Source organism: Vulpes lagopus, chromosome X, assembly GCF_018345385.1.
Source record: "Vulpes lagopus strain Blue_001 chromosome X, ASM1834538v1, whole genome shotgun sequence".
Lineage (NCBI taxonomy): Eukaryota > Metazoa > Chordata > Mammalia > Carnivora > Canidae > Vulpes > Vulpes lagopus.
In genome coordinates this window covers 76,060,187-76,084,209 of record NC_054848.1, presented here as the reverse complement: position 1 = coordinate 76,084,209, position 24,023 = coordinate 76,060,187, and the positions used below count along the sequence as shown (strand labels likewise).

Genomic DNA, 24,023 nt, shown 5'->3' with positions numbered 1-24,023 from the left:
GTGACTGCTACTGAGTAACGGGTTTTATTTACAGTGACAAAAAATGCTTTGGTATTAGATTGTGGGTTTGTGATTATTGCAAAATCTTCTGAATATACTAGAAAGCCACTGAAATGCAGTTGATTCACCTTAGAATGGTGAATACTTTGGTATGTATATTAAAAATCAATTTAAAAAAAAAAAAAAAATAAAAAAAAAAATAAAAATCAATTTAAAATGATTGTATTTTAAAATGACTTGTTAAGTTTTAAATGTATATATGTATATATACATATTTAACATATATACATTTATATGTATATTTATATATACATATATATATACATATTTAACAACTCTACTTTTTAATTCTAGTGGGTATGGAAGCTAGTAATAGTCATTTTCACTAGGTCTTTCTTCATCCTTACACATTGTGCTCATACCAGTATATGTATCCCATCAAAAAAAGTAGCATAGATTAAGCATTGCGTGGTCAGCATGTCTATGCTGCAGTACTAATGGAGATCACCTGTTCTCCCACTCCAGGTACCTTGAGGACAATGAGTGGGACTACACCAAAGCTGGTCAGGTCTTCACAAAGCTCAAGGTGAGGTGTGGAAATCATTAAGCAGGCTAGAGGAGGGTGTTTCTGGGCCATGGAAAAGCCAAGAAGATGGAGGCTGGGTGGCTTGGGGATGAAACTCTGGGATCTGGCTCTTCTGATGTCTCAACTCCTTCCCTCCAGAAGGAAAGCAAGATCCCAGAGGAGGCCTTCAAGCAAATTACCTAAAAGAAGCCTTGGATGTTCATAGCATCTTTGTTTCTCTTTTCTCTAGTCTAAGGCCATGCCCATAACTGGGGATAGAGGCCTGGCTGACCAAGAAGCCAAAATTACCTTGCAGGCCAGGTATCATAACCACCTGCAGGATCAGTTGTTCCATGTATTTTCCCCACTCATGTTTGCTGTTTATTTTCTTTTTTTTTCTTTTTTTTTTTAAATTTTTTTTATTTATTTATGATAGTCAGAGAGAGAGAGAGAGAGAGAGAGGCAGAGACACAGGCAGAGGGAGAAGCAGGCTCCATGCACCAGGAGCCAGATGTGGGATTCGATCCCGGGTCTCCAGGATCGCGCCCTGGGCCAAAGGCAGGCGCCAAACCGCTGCGCCACCCAGGGATCCCTGTTTATTTTCATAATAAAGAGTGATGCTGTAGATTAAATGTTGTGTGTCCTGGATCACTCGTCGCCTGTCCCAACATGAGCTAATGGGTCTGAGACTGAAAGGCCTTGCCCTCTCTCCCACATTATTCACCCTGGCAGTCCCTGACAGGTACACCAGGCTTGACTCCATAGGTAGTATCTCAGTAAATTCTGATGAGAGGGGACACATGCTGTTCCCAGGGATTGGCCTTTGGAAAGAGTGTGACTCAGTCACATGCTCTATTTGGTGGTCTCTAGAAGCAGACATGTGACCTAGAACAACAGGGGATTTACAAGGGTTTCCTGCTAGTGAGGGTGGTGGAAAGGAAGATAAGGACTCACATACTTTACTTTTTATTCCTAATCATTTAAATTCATTCAAAGGCATACCACCAACAATTTTATGATTTGCACACAGGTGAATGGGAAATGGGCCTTTCACACCTCTCACCATGCTTGCATTTGTCTTCTCATCCATCTACTATACTGCCCGCACCCTGGCTCTGAAGGTGCACTGTGGGTGGGAGGGATCTCAGGTTAGCTCCTGAGAGCGAGGAAGAGTCAGCCTGTTTGCCTGGTACACTTTTTTTAAAAATTTTTTTAAAAATTAAGTTCAATTTGCCAACATATAGTATAACACTTAGTGCTCATCCCATCAAGTGCCCTCCTCATTGCCTGTCACCCATTTTCCCTCTGCTTGTTTCCCAGAGTTAGGAGTCTCTCATGGTTTGTCTCCCTCTCTAATTTTTCCCATTCAGTTCCTCTCCTTTCCCTTGTAATCTCTTTTCACTGTTACATTCCACGTATGAGTGAAACCATATGATGATTGTCCCTCTCCGATTGACTTATTTCACTCAGCATAATACCCTCCAGTTCCATCCACATTGAAGCAAATCGTGGGTATTCATCTTTTCTGATGGCTGAGTAATATTCCATTGTTTATATATACTACATCTTCTTTTTCCACTCATCTGTCGAAGGACATCATGGCTCCTTCCACAGTTTGGCTATTGTGGATATTGGTGCTATGATCATTGGGGTCCAGGTGTCCTGGCATTTCACTACATCTGTATCTTTGGGGTAAATACCCAGTAGTGCAATTGCTGGATCATAGGGTAGCTCTATTTTTAACCTCTTGAGGAACATCCACACTGTTTGCTAGAGTGGCTGCACCAGTTCGCATTCCCGCCAACAGTGCAAGAGGGTTCCCCTTTCTCCACATCCTTTCCAACATTTGTAGTTTTCTGTCTTGCTATTTTCAACATTCTTACTGGTGTTAGGTGGTATTTCATTGTGGTTTTGATTTGTATTTCCCTGATGGCAAGTGATGCGGTGCATTTTCTCATGTGCTTGTTGGCCATGTGTATGTCTTCTTTGGAGAAATTTCTGTTCATGCCTTCTGCCCATTTCATGATTAGATTGTTTGTTTCTTGGGTGTTGAACTTGGTAAGTTCTTTATGATCTTGGATACTAGCCCTTTATCTGATAGGTCATTTGCAAATATCTTCTCCCATTCTGTAGGCTTTTAGCTTTGTTTACTGTTTCTTTTGCTGTGCAGAAGCTTCATATCTTGATGAAGTCCCAATAGTTCATTTTTGCTTTTGTTTCCCTTGCCTTCACAGAGATATCTTGCAAGAAGTTGCTGTGGCTAGGTTCAAAAGGTTGTTGTCTGTGTTTTCCTCTATGAATTTGATGGATTCTTGTCTCATATTTAGATCTTTCAACCATTTTGAGTTCATCTTTGTGTATGATGTAAGAGAATGGCCCAGTGCATTTGTCAAAGAGCTGACAAGGGTCCATGTGCTTGAGGAGGTTCAGACATTTAGTTTCATTTCCACGCAAACAATAGCACAGAATCTCACATTATGGTCAGTACTGTGGGACCTCTTTCAATGATCAGCAATTAGCAATTCAGAATCACAGGCAAGAGTTGAAAGGGACACTTGTGCAATTTATTTTCCATGCCTTCTGTATGTTTGGGCTTTAGACCATAAGCAGGCAGAATTTTTGAAGTTAAAATAATAGCAGTACAAAATTTCAAGTTACCATCCTATAAATGATGGCACATGTGAGATACCACCAGTTTAGAAATTATGCTATTAACAGGTCTCACATAAGTTATTTCTTGCCACTTGCCACTTTTCAGTTCTTTATGTACACAAGGAATCCATACAGGTGTGTGTAAATTTCTTTGAAAAATTAATTAAGGGAATAATTGCCATTACATAAGAAGTAATTCCATGCCATTCCATAAGGTGGCTCAGTGGTAATGGCTCAATGGATAAAAGCCAGGTCTCAGTCTCCTCACCTAGAGAACAGTGACCACAGGGCACACTCCCAGTCACATCACGAGGAATAGAGGCAGTCTCACATGTTGGTGTGCAATTGCAGTATCTGGCTGAAATTATACTCTCCAAACTGAGTTCTTTCATGGGAAGAGACCACAGAACCCATCACATGGCCTCTCTCTTTCTTCTCCCTACATCACCAGGATTCCACATCCTTAGCCTCCTTCTCTATCCAGTTCAGATGTCACAGTCTTCCAATTATTCCTTCTTCTGCTAATTTCCTCAAATCCCTTGGTACCCTGATTATGGGAAAATGCTCTTCCTCATAAACATGTCTGGATACTCAAGGTCACAGTGTTTCTTGGTATCAGAAAGGAGATATTAAATCTGATATTGAGGCCCAACGTCTGAGTATAAAATGGCTACACACTCAGTTAACCACTAGTCCTTTACTTAACCTCCAAAATAATATATTTCATGAGTATTAGTGTTATTTCCATCTGAAGGAAAAGAAAAATTTGGATGAAATGAGTGAAGTAGTTAATAGAGCTCAGGATTTTAGTAAATCATTACTTCCCCTGTACCTCAACTCTAATATAGATTCATATTCAGTATAAAAATTATACTTAGTCGGGTACCTAGGTGGCTTCATCAGTTAAGTGTCTGACTCTTGATTTCAGCTCAAGTCATGATCTTGCATTTGTGGATTGAGCCCCTCATTGGGCTCTGCACCAGGTACAGAGTCTGCTTCAGAGTCTCTCTCTTTCTCTCTCTCTCCCTCATGAATAAATAAACTTTTAAAAAATTATGGAGAATACGGGGAGTAACTCAGCCATGTTCCTGTGGTCCAGGATGGATATGCTCTTGGAATATCTCTTTCTTTACTTTGATCTTCAGTTCCTCTGTACTGTCTCTTCATTTCTGGGCATAACAGGAAAGCTGCTACTTTTATATTCAGCTATAGGGTGAAGTGGCAGAGAAAGGAAAAAATATAAATGAACTGAAGGTTTCCAGATAGACACTGCCAAGATTAATTGTTCCTATGGTTTTTCATATTTCATTTAATTATTAATGCTGTTACACTAACCTTCCATTACCCGATACCTCTAATTTTCTCCAAATTTTAGGGGCCTTTTCACATCTTCTTTCCCTTCAAAGCTTGATTACAAGCTAAATATCTTCATGTACACTCTAGGCAAAATACTCAGTTCCATGGAATTTCTGAAGGGTCACCAAATTTTCTTCATGACAATGCCTTCGGCGATCAGTGACTGATAAATGAACACTGGTGCTAGGTTCAATTTTTTCTTACAGCGAATTGCTTTAAGTTTAATTAGAAATATTAAAGTTCAAAAGATGTATTCTATTATCCCTAAAAAAAAAACCTCAGTAATTAATATCAAGTAAAAGCCTGGAAAAAACATTTGTAACATATTTTAGTGTCAGAAGATTACTATGATTTACATATAAATAATTGTGACAAGCTAAAAAAAATGGTGCCCATAGCCAGCCATTATATATTTCAAATAAATAATGCTGACTCTTAAAAATATACAGGTTTTAAAAATGCATATAAAAACTGAGATGGGGCAGGGCAAGATGGCAGAGGAGTAGGGGTCCTCAACTCACCTGGCCCCACCAACTTACCTAGATAACTTTAAACCATCCTGAACACCTACGAATCCAACCTGAGATTTAAATAGAGAACAGCCACAACAATACAGAGAGAAGGGTTTTTGCTTCTAGCAAGGTAGGAAGGCAGAAAAAAATAAAAAAGAATCCAGTGGGGGAGGGGCACCATGAGGAGCCAGGATAAAGCCCGGTGGCGAAAGCCTCTGGGACAGGAAAACCCAGCCACGGAGAACCAGGAACTTTAAATATCTGCACCAGATTCTTCTCCCACGGAAAAGTGCTTAGCAGGGAAAACGGGCAGAATCACAGGAGGGGCAGTGAAGCCTCCAGTTTCCCGGAGTCACTAATGGAAGAAGTGCTGCCCCGGGGAAAGAACACCACACACAGTGGGCAGATCTCAGTAAAGGTCTGGAGTGCGCATGACGGGGCATAGGGGAAAAGTTGGTCGGTTAGGTGGGCAGCTCCAGATGGAGGTGTCTGCGCCCTGCTGCCTTCGGGAGCCCCGGCCCCTGGAGCGTAATTCCAGCAGCACAGGCCCCGGTTCCAGGGCAACTAGCAGGCACAGACTACGATCCTGCACTCCCTCCAGGACAGACAGAGGCGGGGGGGGGGGGCACTGGACAGCGAGGACTCTCCTGCCACTGGGTGCCCTGCAAGCTGTGCAGATCAGAGCACCTGCAACCGCCCTGGGAGCATCTAGGCCAGTGCAGACTGGGAGACTGCGTTAGTTACTATCAGGAAGCTGACTCCAGAGCTGGAGACCAGGCCGTCGCCATTGTTGTTTTTCCTCCCTGTTTCACCTTGTGCCTGGGAGGGGCAGAGCCGCCAGGGAGCAGAGGCCTCCTGGGTAAACAGCTCCCTCTGAGCCTGGCACCTGGCAGGGGGTGGGGCAGCTCCCCCAGGTGCACAAACCAGAGAAACAGCACAGCAGGCCCCTCCCCCAGAAGACCTGCTGGAAGAACACGGGAAGAGCAAGTTATTGACCAAGCAGCGCTGGAAAGCTCCAGGGGGAAGTCGAGGGATTTATAGTATATAGAACTAGAGAGCAACCCTTCTTTTTTTCTTTTTTTCCCTTTATACAGTACAACTCGTTTTTATATCAGACTAAAATTTTCCAATATTTTTTTTCTATTCCCACCTTAACTACAATATTTTATCAGCTCTTCATTTTTAAGTTTCTTCCTTTTTGACTTTCATATGTCTACAATTACATGTCTTAGATATATTTTCCACTTCTAGATTCCCTTCAACATACTCAATTTAATTTGGGGAGATATACAAGATTTTTGTTTGTTTTGTGTTTGTTTCCTCTGCCTCATTTTGTTCTGCAATGGTGGAAGTTAATACCTTCTGAAACATGACCAGCATGCACCCAGAACCATGTGGTATACTGTACTGGTTCATTCTGTGAGATTATATTCTCTCTTCATTCCCATCGGGCCCCCTTCTTTTGTCTCGTTTATGTTTTGGTGGTTCAATGTTCGGGCTTTCTACAAGTACTGCTGGTTTATATAAATTTGGGACTAAGCATCTTCTAACATACAGAACTTAATATACTCAGAACCAAGAGGATCGCCCTCTAGGACTCAGGTAGACTACATTCTCCCTCCACTACAACTTCATCACCACCACCATCTCCCAGTCCTCCCCACTTTTTTCTTCTCTTTATTCTTTTTTTTCCTCTTTACTTTTGCTTTCTTCTCTTTTTATTCTTTTTTCTTTTTTTCTTCTTCTTTAGGATTCTTCACCTTTTATTTATTACTACTTTATTTAAAATCTTTTTTTCACTTTAGTGGTCCTTTTGTTTCTTTTGCTATGATCTATATTTTCTGGTCTCTGACCTTGTCAGAATCATCTAGGGTGAAATTTACTCAGGTCAGGGTGGATATGCTTGACTCAGCACACTCATATAGCCACACTGCACCAAGCAAAATCACTAGAAGGAAGAACTCACCAGAAAAGAAGGAATCAGAAACAGTACTCTCTGCCACAGGGTTACAGAATATGGATTACAATTCGATGTCAGAAAGCCAATTCAGAAGCACAAGTATAAAGCTACCGATGGCTCTGGAAAAAAGCATAAAGGATTCAAGGGAGTTCATGACTGCAGAGTTTAGATCTAATCAGGCTGAAATTAATCAATTAAAGGAGATGTAATCCAAATTGGAGGTCCTAACAATGAGGGTTAATGAGGTGGAAGAAAGCGTGAGCCACATAGAAGACAAGTTGATGTCAAGGAAGAAAGACAAAAACAAAATACCATGAGGAAAGGTTAAGGGAAATAAATGACAGCCTCAGAAGGAAAAATCTACATATAATTGGGGTTCCAGAAAGCACGAAGAGGGCCAGAAGGCCAGAAAGCATATTTGAACAAATCATAGCTGAGAACTTCCCTAATTTGGGGATGGAAACGGGAATTCAGATCCAGGAGACAGAGAGGTCTCCCCCCCGCCCCCCGCAATCAATATAAACCATTCAACACCTTGACATTTAATAGTGAAACTTGCAAGTTCCAAAGGTAAAGAGAAAATCCTTAAAGCAGTGAGAGACAAGAGATTCTTAACCTAATATTTCTCCCTGTGTAAGTTAAGAGCAGACCTCTCCACAGAGACCTGGCAGGCCAGAAAGGGCTGGCAGGATATATTTAGGGTACTAAATGAGAAGAACATGCAGCCAAGAATACTATATCCAGCAAGGCTCTCATTCAGAATAGAAGGAGAGGTAAAGAGCTTCCAAGATAGGCAGAAACTGAAAGAATATGTGACCACCAAACCAGCTCTGCAAGAAATATTAAGGGGGACCCTGTAAAAGAAAGAGGAAGCCCAAAGAAATAATCCACAAAACAGGGACTGAATAGGTATTACGATGACACTAAATTCATGTCTTTCAATAGTTACTCTGAATGTGAATGGGCTAAATGATCCCATCAAAAGACGCAGGGTTTTGGGCTGTATAAAAAAGCAAGAACCATATGTATGCTGTCTACAAGAGACTCATTTTAGACCTAAGGACACCTCCAGCCTGAAAATGAAAGGTTGGAGAACCATTTACCATTCAAATGGTCCTCAAAAGAAATCTAGGGGAGCAGTCCTCATGTCAGATAAATTAAAATTTATTCCAAAGACTGTACTAAGAGATGAAGAGGGACACTGTATCATACTTAAAGAGTCTATCCAACAAGAAGACTTAACAATCAATATTTATGTCCCTAATGTGGGAGCTGCCAAGTATATCAATTAATTAACCAAAGTAAAGACATACTTAGATAATAATACACTAATAGTAGGAGATTCCAACATGGCACTTTCTGCAAATGATGCATTTTTTAAGCAGACCATCGCCAAAGAAACGAGCTTTATTTTTTTATTTTATTTTATTTTTTTTTAAAACAATTTTTTTTATTTATTTATGATAGTCACAGAGAGAGAGAGAGAGAGGCAGAGACACAGGCAGAGTTCGGAGAAGCAGGCTCCACGCACCGGGAGGCCGATGTGGGATTCGATCCCGGGTCTCCAGGATCGCGCCCCGGGCCAAAGGCAGGCGCCAAACCGCTGCGCCACCCAGGGATCCCAAGAAACGAGCTTTAAATGATACACTGGACAAGATGGATTTCACAGATACATACAGAACTTTGCATCTGAGTGCAACTAAATACACATTCTTCTCAAGTGCACATGAAATTTTCTCCAGAATAGACCACATACTGGGTCACAAATCAGGTCTCAAGTGATACCAAAAGACTGGGATTGTCCCCTGCATATTTTCAGACCACAATGCTTTAAAACTAGAACTCAATCACAAGAAGAAATTTGGATGAAACTCAAACATGTGGAGGTTAAAGAGCATCCTGCTGAAAGATGAATGGGTCAACCAGAAACTTACAGAAGAATTAAAAAGATTCATGGAAAGTAATGAACCTAAAGATACAACCATTCAAAATCTTTGAGATACAGCAAAAGCAGTCCTAAGGGGGAAATACATTGCAATACAAGCATCCTTCAGAAAACTGGAAAAACCTCAAATATACAAGCTAGCCTCGAACCTAAACGAACTGGAGAAAAAACTGCAAATAGATCCTACACCCAGCAGAAGAAGAGAGTTAATAAAGACTCGAGCAGAACTCAATGAAATGGAGACCAGAAGAACTGTGGAACAGATCAACCAACCAGGAGTTAGTTGTTTGAAAGAATGAATAAGATAGATAAACCATTAGCCAGCCTAATTAAAAAGAAGAGAGAGATGACTCAAATTAATAAAATCATGAATGGGAAAGGAGAGATCACTACCAACACCAAGGAAATAAAAACGATTTTAAAAACATATTATGAACAGCTATACGCCAATAAATTATGCAATCTAGAAGAAATGGACGCATTTCTGGAAAGCCACAAACTACCAAAACTGGAACAGGAAGAAATAGAAAGCCTGAACAGGCCAATAATCAGGGAGGAAATTGAAGCAGTCATCAAAAACCTCCCAGGACACAAAAGTCCAGGGCCAGATGGCTTCCCAGGGGAATTCTATCAAACGTTTAAAGAAGAAACCATACCTATTCTACTAAAACTGTTTGGAAAGATAGAAAGAGGTGGAGTACTTCCAAACTCGTTGTATGAGGCCAGCATCACCTTAATTCCAAAACCAGACAAATATCCCACCAAAAAGGAGAATTAGAGACCAATATCCTTGATGAACATGGATGCAAAAATTCTCAACAAGATACTAGCCAATAGGATCCAACAGTACATTAAGAAAATTATTCACAATGACCAAGTAGGATTTATTCTCGGGATAAAAGGCTGGTTCAACACTTGTAAAACAATCAATGTGATTCATCATATTAGCAAGAGAAAAGCCAAGAACCATATGATCCTCTCATTAGATGCAGAGAAAGCATTTGACAAAATACAGCATCCATTCCTGATCAAAACTCTTCAGAGTGTAGGGATAGAGGGAACATTCCTCAACATCTTTAATCCATCTGCGAAAAGCCCACAGCAAATATATTTCTCAATTGGGAAGCACTGGGAGCCTTTCCTCTTAGATAAGGAACACGACAGAGATATCCACTGTCACCACTGCTATTCAACATAGTACTGGAAGTCCTAGCCTCAGCAAGAAGACAACAAAAAGAGATTAAAGGCATTCAAATGGGCAAAGAAGAAGTCAAACTCTCCCTCTCCGCCGATGACATGATACTCTACTTAGAAACCCCAAAAGCCTCCACCCCAAGATTGCTAGAAATCATACAGCAATTTGGCAGTGTGGCAGGATACAAAATCAATGCCCAGAAGTCAGTGGCATTTCTATACACTAACAATGAGACTGAAGAAAGAGAAATTAAGGAGTCAATCCCATTGACAATTGCACCCAAAAGCATAAGATACCTAGCAATAAACCTAACCAAAGAGGTCAAGGATCTATACCCTAAAAACTACAGAACACTTCTGAAAGAAATTGAGGAAGACACAAAGAGATGGAAAAATAGTCCATGCTCATGGATTGGCAGAATTAATATTGTGAAAATGTCAATGTTACTCAGGGCAATTTACACGTTTAATGCAATCCCTTTCAAAATACCACGGACTTTCTTCAGAGAGTTACAACAAATTATTTTAAGATTTGTGTGGAATCAGAAAAGACCCCGAATAGCCAGGGGAATTTTAAGAAAGAAAACCATAGCTGGGGTCATCATAATGTCAGATTTCAGGTTGTACTACAAAGCTGTGTCATCTAGACAGTGTGTTACTGGCACAAAAACAGATACATACATCAATGGAACAGAATAGAGAATCCAGAATTGGACCCTCAACTTTATGGTCAACTAATATTTGATAAAGAAGGAAAGACTATCTACTGGAAAAGGGACAGTCTCTTCAATAAATGGTGCTGGGAAAATTGGACATCCACATGCGGAAGAATGAAACTGGACCACTCTCTTTCACCATACACAAAGATAAACTCAAAATGGATGAGAGATCTAAATGTGAGACAAGAGTCCATCAAAATCATAGAAGAGAACACAGGCAACACCCTTTTTGAAGTCGGCCACAGTAACTTCTTGCAAGATACATCCACAAAGGCAAAAGAAACAAAAGCAAAAATGAACTATTGGGACTTCATCAAGATAAGAAGCTTTTGCACAGCAAAGGATACAGTCAACAAAACTAAAAGACAACCTACAGAATGGGAGAAGATATTTGCAAATGACATATCAGATAAAGGGCTAGTTTCCAAAATCTATAAAGAACTTATTAAACTCAACACCAAAGAAACAAACAATCCAATCATGAAATGGGCAAAAGACATGAAGAGAAATCTCACAGAGGAAGACATGGACATGGCCAACATGCACATGAGAAAATGCTCTGCATCACTTGCCATCAGGGAAATACAAATCAAAACCACAATGAGATACCACCTCACACCAGTGAGAATGGGGAAAATTAACAAGGCAGGAAACCACAAATGTTGGAGAGGATGCGGAGAAAAGGGAACCCTCTTACACTCTTGGTGGGAATGTGAACTGGTGAAGCCACTCTGGAAAACTCTGTGGAGGTTCCTCAAAGAGTTAAAAGTAGACCTGCCCTACGACCCAGCAATTGCACTGTTGGGGATTTACCCCAAAGATTCAGATGCAATGAAACGTCGGGACACCTGCACCCCGATGTTTCTATCAGCAATGGCCATAATAGCCAAACTGTGGAAGGAGCCTCGGTGTCCATCGAAAGATGAATGGATAAAGAAGATGTGGTTTATGTATACAATGGAATATTACTCAGCATTTAGAAACGACAAATACCCACCATTTGCTTCAACGTGGATGGAACTGGAGGGTATTATGCTGAGTGAAATAAGTCAATCGGAGAAGGACAAACAGTGTATGTTCTCATTCATTTGGGGAATATGAATAATAGTGAAAGGGAATATAAAGGAAGGGAAAAGAAATGTTGGGAAATATCAGGAAGGGAGACAGAACATAAAGACTCCTAACTCGGGGAAACGAACTAGGGGTGGTGGAAGGGGAGGAGGGCGGGTGTTGGAGGGGAATGGGTGACGGGCACTCAGGTGGACACTTGACGGGATGAGCACTGGGTGTTTTTCTGTATGTTGGTAAATTGAACACCAATAAAAATTAATTAAAAAAAAAGAAAAAGAAAAAGAAAAAAAATAAATATTGCTGGGAAAATTGGACATCCACATGCAGAAGAATGAAACTGGACCACTCTCTTTCACCATACACAATGAGAAACTAAAAATGGATGAGAGATCTAAATGTGAGAAAAGATTCCATCAAAATCCTAGAGAAGAACACAGGCAACACCCTTTTTGAACTCGGCCACAGTAACTTCTTGCAAGATACATCTACGAAGGCAAAAGAAACAAAAGCAAAAAGGAACTATTGGGACTTCATCAAGATAAGAAGCTTTTGCACAGCAAAGGATACAGTCAACAGAACTAAAAGACAACCTACCGAAGGGGAGAAGATGTTTGCGAATGGCGTATCAGATAAAGGGCTAGTTTCCAAGATCTATAAAGAACTTATTCAACTCAACTCCAAAGAAACAAACAATCCAACCATGAAATGGGCAAAAGACATGAACAGAAATCTCACAGAGGAAGACATAGACATGGCCAACACGCACATGGGAAAATGCTCTGCATCACTTGTCATCAGGGAACTACAAATCAAAACCACAATGAGATACCACCTCACACCAGTGAGAATGGGGAAAATTAAGCAGGCAGGAAACCACAAATGTTGGAGAAGATACAGAGAAAAGGGAACCCTCTTACACTGTTGGTGGGAATGTGAACTGGTGCAGCCACTCTGGAAAACTGTGTGGAGGTTCCTCAAAGAGTTAAAAATAGACCTGCCCTATAACCCAGCAATTGCACTGTTGGAGATTTACCCCAAAGATACAGATGCAGTGAAACGCCGAGACACCTGTACCCCGATGTTTATAGCAGCAATGTCCACAATTGCCAAACTGTGGAAGGAGCCTTGGTGTCCATTGAAAGATGAATGGATAAAGAAGATATGGTTTATGTATATAATGGAATATTACTCAGCCATTAGCAATGACAAATACTCACCATTTGCTTCAACGTGGATCGAACTGGAGGGTATTATGTTGAGTGAAATGAGTCAATCGGAGAAGGACAAATATTATATGTTCTCATTCATTTGGGGAATATAAATAATAGTGAAAGGGAATAGAAGGGAATAGAAGGTAAGGGAGAAGAAATGGGTAGGAAATATCAGAATGAGAGACAGAACATAAAGACTCCTAACTCTGGGAAACAAACTAGGGGTGGTGGAAGGGGAAGGGGTAGGGGTGGGGGTGAATGGGTGACAGACATTGAGGGGGGCACTTGATGGGATGAGCACTGGGTGTTATTCTGTATGTTGGCAAATTGAACACCAATAAAAAATAAATTTATTATTAAAAAAATCACAAAGGAAGACAGTAAGAGAGGAAGTAGTAAACAATAGATCTACAAAACAGTTGGGAAACAACAAAATGGTAGTAAGTTCTTGCCTATAAATACTTTAAATGTAAATGGATTAAGTTCTTCAATTAAAAGACATACAATGGATGAATGGATAAAATACAAAAAGATCAAATGAAATACTGCCTATGAGAGATCCACTTTAGGTTTAAGGACACACATAAACTGAAAGTGAAGGAATTAGAAAAAGATATTTCAAGCAAATGGTAACAGAAAGCAGGAGTAGCCTTACATATAGAAGGCAAAATAGATTTAAGTTAAAATGATCAAAAGAGAAAAGGAAGGTGATTATGTTATGATAAAGTGGTCAATTTATTAAGAAGCTATAGCAATTATAAACACTTATGCACTTGACATTGAAGCACCGAATTATATAAAGGAAATACTAATGGAACTAAAAGGAGAAATAAACATCAATACAATAATATAGATTTCAATACCCTACTTGCAACAATGGACAGATAATCCAGACTGAGTCAAGAAGAAAAAAGCAAATTTGAACACCATAGACCAAATGGACCTAAAAGATGTATATAGAACAGTCCATCCAATAGCATCAGAATACACATTCTTCTCAAGTGGACATGGAACATTTTCTAGTTTAGATCATATGTTAGGTCACAAAACAAATCTCAACAAATTCAAGAAGAAAGAAATTATGTAACTTTTGCAATCATAATGGTATAAAACTAGAAATCTATGACAGGAGTAAACCTGTAAAATTCACAAATATATGGACATTAAACATTATGTTACTGACCAAACAATGGATCGAAAAATGAAATAAAAAACTATTTTAAGACAAAGAAAAATGGAAAATCAACATACCAAAACTTTCAGGACTCAGTGGAAGCAGTTCTAAGAGGAAAATTTATAATGATAAATGCATACATCAAGAAGAAAGAATAATCTCAAGTAATGTAACTTTACACCTCAAGGAACTAGAAAAAGAACAAACCAAGCCCAAAGTTAGAAGAAGGAAGGAAATAATAAAGATTAGGCAGAAATAAATTAGAGAATAAAAGAACAACAAAAAGATTTACAAAACAGATTGGTTCTTTCACAACATAAACAAAATTGACAAATCTTTAGCTAGACTAACCAAGAGAAAAATAGAGTCCCAATAAAGAAGATTATAAATTAGAGAAGAGACAATATATCTGCTATCACAGAAATCCAAAGGATCACAAGAGATTACTATGAACAATTATACACCAACAAACTGGACATCCTGGAGGAAATGGAAACATTCCTAGAAACAAAAAATAAATAAAGAAAAGCCAAAGACCAGAAAGCTTCATTAATTCATTCTACCAAACATTTAAAAAGAATTAATACCAATATTTCTCAAACTCTTCCAAAAATTGAAGATGATGGGCCCTCCCAAACTTGTTTTATTTTTTAATTTTTTCCAAACTTGTTTTATGAGGCCAGCATTATCATTACACCAAAGCCAGATAAAGACAATTAAAGAAAATGAACCTAAATATCACTGTTGATTATAGATGCAAAAAAGCTCAACAAAATGCCAGTAAGTTGAAGTCAACAGCACATTTTTTTTCAACAGCACATTAAAATACACCATGGTCGAGGGGATTCATTCCAGGGATGTCAGGATTGTTCATCATATGCAAATCAATTATCTAAAAAAAAATCACATCAATAGAATGAAAGATGAAAAAAATAACAATCATTGCAATAGATGCACAAAAAAAGCATCAGACAAAATTCAACATCCATTCATGAGAAAATCTCTCAACAAACTGGGTATAGAGAAATTACCTTAACATAATAAAAGCCATATGTGACAAGCCCACATAGCATTATATCCAATGGTGAAAATTTGAAAGCTTTTCCTCTATGGTCAGGAATAAGACAAGGTTTCCACTCTCACCACTTCTATTCAACAGTAGTACTAGAAGTCCTAGTCAGAGAAGTCAGGCAAGAAAAAGAAATAAAAGACATCCAAATTGGAAAGAAAGTAGAAAAGTTGTCCCTGTTTACAGATGACATGATCTTCTACATAGAAAACCCTAATGTGCACATGTACATAGGAAACCTTTAAAAATCTACCAAAAAAATACTGTTAGAACTAATCAACAAATTCAGTAGTTTTAGGATACAAAATCAACATGAATGGGAGGCCTGCGTGGCTCAGTGGTTGAGCATCTTCCTTCAGCTCAGGGCATGATCCCAGAGTGCTGGGATCGAGTCCCACATTGGGCTCATTGCAGGGAGCCTGCTACTCCCTCTGCCTGTGTCTCTGCCTCTCTCTCTCTCTCTCTCTGTCTGTCTGTCTTTCATGAATAAATAAGTAAAATCTGTAAAAAAAAAAAAAACCAAATCAACATGGAAAAATTGGTTTTGTATCTAAATACTAACAGTAAAATATCTGAAAAATCCCATTTATAATAGCATCAAAAACAGTAAAATACTTAAGAATAAATTTAATGAGGAAAATGAAAGAACTATACATTTAATACTATAATACATTGATGAAAGAAATTGAAGACACAAATTAATGGAAAGATATGTTCATGGATTGGAAGCATTAATATTCTTAAAATGCCCATACTACCCAAATCCATTTACAGACTCAATCCAATCTGTATCAATATTTCAATGCCATTTTTCACAGAAATTGAAAAAAATCCTAAAATTTCTATGGAAACAAAAGAGACTCCAAATAGCAAAAGCAATCCTGAGAAAGAAAGGCAAATCTGGAGATATTACATTTCCTCATCTCCAACTGTATTACAAAACTATGCAATCAAAACAGTTAGACTTACATAAATATAGACACACCAATGGAATAGAATGACATCCAAGAAATAAACCCGTGTATATGTCAACTAATATTTGGCAAGGGAGCCAAGAACACTAAATTGGGAATAGTCTATTCAATAAGTAGCTTTGGGAAAATTGATAACCAAGTAAATGAACAAAATTTTATCCATATTGTATACTATTCACAAATATAACTTGAAATTAATTAAACCTTAAATGTAAAATCTGAAACCATAAACTGCCTAGAAGAAAATATAAGAAAAACTTCTTTTCATTGGTCTTGGCAATAATTTCATAGATATGCCACCAAGGCACAAGCAATAAAAGCAAAGGTGAACAAGTAGGACACATCAAACTAAAAAGCTTCTGCACAACAAAAGAAATAATAAAATGAAAAAGCAACCTACAAAGTTGGAAAAAAGTATTTGCAAAGTACATATCTGATAAGGGGTTAATATTCCAAAATATATAAGGAACTCATAGAACTCAATAGTATAAAAGCAAATAACCTGATTTAAAATGGGCAAAGGAGCTGAATTGACATTTTTCCAAAGGAGATATTTGAATGGCTACCAAACACATAAAAAGATGATCAATATCACCAATTATTAGGGAAATGCAAATCAAAGCACAATAATAAATTACCTGACGCCTGTTAAAATGGATATTATAAAAAAGACAAGGGATAACATGTCTTGGCAAGGCTGTGAAGTAAAAGGAAACCTTGTTTACATTAGTGGGAATGTAAATTGATACACCTACTATGGAAAACAGTGTGGAGTTTTCCCCCAAAATTAAACGTAGGACCACCCAATGATCCAGCAATTTCGTTCCTGAGTATATATCCAGAGGAAATAAATAAAGAAGAGCTAGCAGCATCCTCTTGCTTATGGTAACATTATTTACAATGGCCAAGACAGGGAAACAACCTAAGTGTCTATTGACATATGAATAGATAAAGAAAATGTGATATACATATAATGGAATCATATATATATATATATATATATATATATATATATATATATATATATAATGTTATTTTGTTATTTAAAAAAGAAGGAAATTTTGCCGTGTGTGACAACAAGGATAAACCTTGAAGGCGTTATGCTAAGTGAGATAAGGCACAGAGAAAGGCAAAAACTGTATGATCTCACTTATATGTGCAATCTGAAAAAAAACAAACTCATAGAAATAGAGCCTATTGGTAGTTGCTAGGGCCCCAGGGGGGTAGGTGGCATGTGGGAGGAAATGGTGATCAAAGGATGCAAACTTTCATTTATAAAATGAATGAGTTCTGAGGATATAATAAACAGCATAATGACTCTAGTTAATAATACCGTATTGTATATTTGAAAGTTGCTGAGGATGTGGATCTTAAAAGTTATTAAATATCTTAAAAGTTATTATATTAAAAACATAAGCGTTTGAGGTGATAGATGTGTTAGCTAATTTTAGTGTGGTAATTATTTCACCATATATAGACGTGTCAAATTATTGTGTTGTAAACCTTAAATTTATACAATGTTACATGTCAATTATATTTCAATAAATCTGGAAAAATTGAAAAATCAACATCCTTAAGTTCTCACCAAAGCAGTCACTTCTATGGGAATTTACCTGATGGCAGGGACTAGAGCAGAACTAGAGCATGCTGCATGGTAGAGCTGCGTTTGGCAAGTGAAGAAACAGACTCAGGAAAAAAGACAGTTTTTAGGTCACACAGCAGAGAAAAGAAGGTAATTTAGGATAATGTACAGAACTTTACTCAGGTGTTTGGTAATTGTTTGTGAATATATATTGTGAAACTTTTAAAGTCTGGTCCCTGAGTTATGAGCCTGAGAATCATCCTTAGTGATAAATCGTATTCCTGGGCCCTGATCACTGAAATTCAGATTCAGTTAGTCCAGGGATGTTCTTATGTCATAGTCTTAAAAAGGTAGAGTGTAAATGTGACCACTTCTGTTTTTCTATTTCCAACATCTGTCTTCTGGGTCTCTTTCATGTATGATCTTTTTTTCCTGGATATAGGTAAATATTATTGATGTCTTGAGAAGAGTGATGTCTTGATGGAGTAATTAGGTTCTAGGAGTTTTACTTTAGGTCACTTGTTTTCCAAGTGTGGTCTCTGAACCAGCAGCATCAGCTTCACCAGAGAACTTAGAAATACAAATTCCAGGCCCCATCTTAGACCTACTAAGTTAGAACCAGGGGGGATGGTCTAATTCTCTAGTTCTCTAACGTGCCTTCCAGGTGATTCCAATGCATAAACAAGTTTAAGAATCACTGCTTTAGATAAATGGTTCACCACAGAAAATGCTTTTGAGATTGGGCTAGGACAGAGACTGGGGAAAAGATAAAGCATTTCTTCAATTCTGTTAACATTTGTCAAGAGCCTGTTAAGTCTAAGGAGACAAGGAAGAGAGAGTTATGTCCTCTGGGCACTTAGAGCTTCATAGAAGGAATAAGGTAAGAATGCAAATGAGTGACTTTGTGACTAAAAGGGTATGAAGATATTAAGAAAAGGGGATTAAAAGAGGAGAGCTACATCTTGAGGTGTGTGACCTGCCTTTGCAGATCCTTGTGCTGTAACATTCTCCTGTTTCTTCAAGGTGTATTGACCTCGAATGATCCATGGGCAGGGTACCATTGTCGGAGGTGGGAAAGAAATTTTAAAATAATAAACTATAGTAGGCCATAGAAAAGAAGATGTATATTGCACATGCTTCAACCACCATAGTTTTCTATACAGCCAGGTTTTGAATTCAGATGTATTTTCACAAATCTGAACCTGAATTGTTTTTTTTTTGTATATTTTTTATTGGATTTCGATTTGCCAACATATAGTATAACACCCAGTGCTCATCCCGTCAAGTGCCCCCCTCAGTGTCCATCACCCAGTCACCCCATCCCCCCGCCACATCCCCTTCCACTACCCCTTGTTCATTTCCCAGAGTTAGGAGTCTCTCATTGAACCTGAATTGTAAGAGGGCAAGCAATTGGGAAGCAGAGAAATAGTGGAGGCAGGGATAGATGTGGAAGAGAATAGAAATGAGCTAGTTATTATTATTGTTATCATTATTAATAATAATTATTATTACCACACAGACAAAAGAGTATGAACATTTCTTCCTTTTATCTCTTGCTTTCATGGCAGGTGGGAGGAAGTGGTATAGTTCTGTCTTCTACATCAAGCACTGAACTTTTCTACCTGCTTCAGAGCCCCATGTTTCCCAGGCTAAAGTAGGTTTTCTTAGAAGAGAACTGCCCATGGATGTAAATGCTTTTCCTTGACTTTTGGCTGTTCCAGTGACTTGAACCCAATTCATTCTAATTCAGTAGTCATCTTTTTGCACACATGACAGTTTAAGTTTAGTTTTCTCTGATCCTAAGGACAGCACTGGAGCAACAGTTGGAACACAGAATCTCTCCCTCAGCCTCAGCTTAGACTGTATCTGTGCATAGTTCGTTTGACAGATTGCAGCTCAGCTCCTCTACTTCTGTAGTTAACCTTTGTAATCAATAGCTACACAGGTAAAATGGTTTTCTTCTCATCCACATCCTTCACAAAGGTAGCTAAACAGCTTGGACAGTGGTTTTACACATTTATCCCATTAGTGTACACAGAAAGACATGGCCTTAGCCACCAAGAATATAAAAGGGCAAAATGTCTTAAAGAAATAATATATGCTGAAAAATGTATGCTGGAAGTTAGTCAAGAGAGAAGTCAATTGAACAATTTCATTCCTTCTCCATCTTTGCAAAAGATCAAAACTCTTATTTAGTGTCATGACTTAAAATCCTTATGAAACAGGACAGGTACATTCTTTTTATGAATATCTTAAAATTTAATTAATGCACATTCATATCTAACAAAAATACCCTGCCCCTGGACTCTTAAACACTTTGAAATACATTTGATTATTGGTTCTCCAAATTCCCATCTGTATAATCTTGGAAAAATGATGATATTTTGTGTTTCAGTTTCTTCATCCATAAAACTGGAGATAATAATACTATTTACTTCACAGGGATGTCATGAAAGGTACTTGAGGTATTTCCTAAAATGTGTTTGGCAGAGTGCCTTGCATAGTTGTCATTTGGTCAATGGTGACTCTTATTAGTTTAGCAATGTCTGGTTTGAACACCAACAGAAACAAGAGTGTAATATAAAGGGTAGTAAGGAAAGTGTGTGAGATAAACTGGCAAAGTTAGAGGTAGGGTAAATTCTGATTCATTAAATCCTCTGTTTAATTGGTGTCACATGGACTACCAATGTTAAAGAAATTGTTCTTTTCAGTAATAATTAAGTCCTCAACATTACTCTTTCACTGAATCTTTTGTTCTCCCCAGTAATATCAAATGGCGAGGAAACATCTCTAAAGAGCTAGGAAAGAATGTTGACATAACTATGTGGTAACTAATTAGAGGCAAAAGCACTGATTGATCGCTTCACCAATTTCTCTGATGGATAACTAGATATATTCTACATGTGGGAACAACATTCAGGTTTCTGCAGCAATGTTTAAGCGTAGAGAACTGAATGTGGGTCATTAAGTAATGGCTGTTTCATTATAACATGAACTCTTTTTCTACTCTGTGCTTTCCACTCTTCCCCACACAGTATATTGGGTGCAGTTATGGAACATGGAATGGCTTTGCATATGCTTAAGACAGCCATTGCAATATAGAATTGAGCACAGGATGTGTTGAACTTGTTAACTACTGCTTGAAAAAAACTTTTCCAGTGGTTACACAAAAAAACATCTTTGCAAGGGAGGTTTACTTGAGGTTTTTGCTTTTATACCCCTGAGCTGACCATAATACCTTTGAAGAAAAGATTAGACTATGTAAAGACTTGCTGTAAAGGTGGGATCACCTTAGACTGCCTGGATATCCACACATTGAAGGCAATACCAGTCTGACAGAGAATATGACAGAGGGCAGTGTGCAAGTGCTTGGGGTTTGGACTCAGACTGACATGGATTTGAATCCATGATTTTCCATGTATCAGCATTGTCATCTTTAGACAGGTTACTTAATTTCTCTGTGTCCTCTCTTCATCTAAAAATGAGGCTAAAAAAGAATCTATACCATAAAGGGTTATTGGGAGAATTAAGTTGAGTTCACCAGAACATGGAGGAAACACATGTTCCCATTCTTATGGGCTTAACACAGGGACAGGCAGCATTGTTGAGAGATAGGAAAGAAAAGTACATTGCAGAGGAAGGGGCTTTATAGAACAAGGTTGGGAGAAGATTCATGCAGACATTAATGCAATGAAGCCCCTAAACAATCTGTAGAGCTAGTTATATCTCAACATTAATTTGGTACTGAAGGTAGCAGTCTGTTCAAAGGGCCTTTTATTCGAAGCCACAGGAAGCTTCTAGCAGTCTGATTATTCTTTCTCTTCTAATCAGTTCATGCCAGAAAGTAAGACTATCCAATCACATTTACCATGGTGTGGTTTATTCGCAGACTTTGTTGCATTGCATTTTATCTACTTAGATACTGAGTTTACTCAATACTTCATTTGAATACAAGGCCTAAAAATAGACTCTACCCTGAAACCAGCCACCATTATGTTTTTCCAAGGTACTGAAAAGATTTTTCAACAATTTCTGAACTTTCTGTTAATATTTCTATGTACAACAATAAGGGCTCTAATGAAAATGCCTCTAAGCTGTGAAGGAGGAGAAGAAAAATATATGCCACTGAGACAGGTGCATCCTGAGATTAGTGTTTTATAAAAGACTAGGTATATAATGAGCTCTTTCCCTAATGGTATCTTTGAATGCATCTCAGACAAGGCTCCCCAATTGGCTTATTATAAAGGCTTTTGACTGTCTCCTTTAAAGAGGTCCAAACAGCTGTCCAGGGAGCTGAAATACAGGGAACTGGGCAACCACATTGTGTCTGAGTGCAAAAAGTCCACCACCAAGAACAGTAGCTGCAAGAAAGCTGTACTCAGAGGGATCTGAGCATCAGAAACTAAAGCTATTTTTGGAGTCACCTAAGTTTTCACAATAAGAACTGTAGCCCAGTAGAGTTTTTATCTATTTCATTTTTGAACTATTGATGGCCTACTGATTTTTAAAATGTCTTTTTACATGAACTAAGTATTATCAAATTTAATGTATGTGTAGTGCAATTTGCTCAAAAGGAAATCATGAGTTTGTTCCATAATTGATGTGTTAAATAATAAGTTACTAAATGATCAGTTCTGAGACCTTTCTAGGTTAGCTTTTTGAAGGATATGAAAGGCATAAAACATTTCTATAATAGATGTATTTACCTTTTTAAATCTCATTCTCCACAAGGTGGGAATTTTCATAAATATATATGATATCGCTGGGGATTTAGTACAAAGCAGACTTAGGAATTTCTATTAGGACAGATATGAAAAAAGATTTTTAGGCAAATAAAACAGGTCATTTTCTCATACTTTTCATGTAAATTTTTAATTTATGTTTACATGATATAATGATATTTTATGGTAATTTAAAAATTAACAAAAACACTTTGTAAATTTAGCTTTAATAATTAATAAAACAGATATTGGCAGATATAAACCATATAAAGTTTCTTTTGTATTATCCTTACTTTTAAAAAAAAGAATCCAGAAAAGATCTAAACTTTCCTTCAACCAGATTTATTGAACATAACAAAATTCTATGTACAAAACAGGTCTAACCTTGACCTGTTGCTTCAAAACATGATTCTTTCACACTAATATTTTGATAAGTCAGTCCATTGAGTATCAAAAATCAGCTTACTCTAAAATTAGTAGAAAAGTGTCCAATGCACATTAAATAAATTAATAGCCTAACTACTGGAACTTTAATAGTTCTGCAAGAGAATTAGCTTTGGCAGGATCAATCCCCTATGACAAGTTGCTTGAGATGTCAAAAGGCCATTTTGTGCACTGCCACTGTGACGCTGTCAGGTTTCTGGAACATAATGTCCCATTATCTGATTCTAGACACACCACAGGAATGTCAGAGGGATCTGAGGTTAGTTTAGCTGCTTGCTAGGCTAGAACAGATATCACTCCAGCAGGTTCATCTGATAGAGATCCACAGCATCCCAGATTAGATCCTTGGAATCTGTGCACAGGACTCCAACAATGGATGGATTCCTCCTTCTGTCCTCCAAGTGCTGCTCCAAGTTTGCCTCCATCCACCTGGCCCTTCTCCTTACTTTTTAAATTTGTAATAACACAAGGCCAAATAATAAAATAGACAAAACTTTAGCAGGCCACAATTCTTATTGTGAAAATGTAGGCATTTCTGAAAAGAGCCTTTAATAATGAATATGAAGATCCTAGAAAAATAATGGAAATGACTAGTAAGCAGTTAAATGAGAAATTGTTGAAAAAAAAGTTCACTATTTTCCTTTGAACAAATTGCACTACAAATATATTATGATAAAATTGATAAATTTATTTCATGGTAAAAAATGATTTAAGAATCAGCAGAATGGCATAAATTTAAAAAAGAAAAATAGATCAGACTTTAGCAGACTACAGTTCATCACCCCTTGGCAGTGCCATGAGAGGATGAAGTGGGAGCAAAGTTGGGTTTAAATGAAGGCAGATGCTCCCTTCTCATGTACTTGAGAGGAAGATA

The 24,023-nt window shown here is 37.9% G+C and overlaps 1 pseudogene; it reads right to left on the bottom strand.

Moving 5' to 3' along the window:
- Positions 1-23,300: 23,300 nt before the first annotated feature.
- LOC121482588 lies at positions 23,301-23,574 on the bottom strand (annotated as a pseudogene).
- Positions 23,575-24,023: the final 449 nt, after the last annotated feature.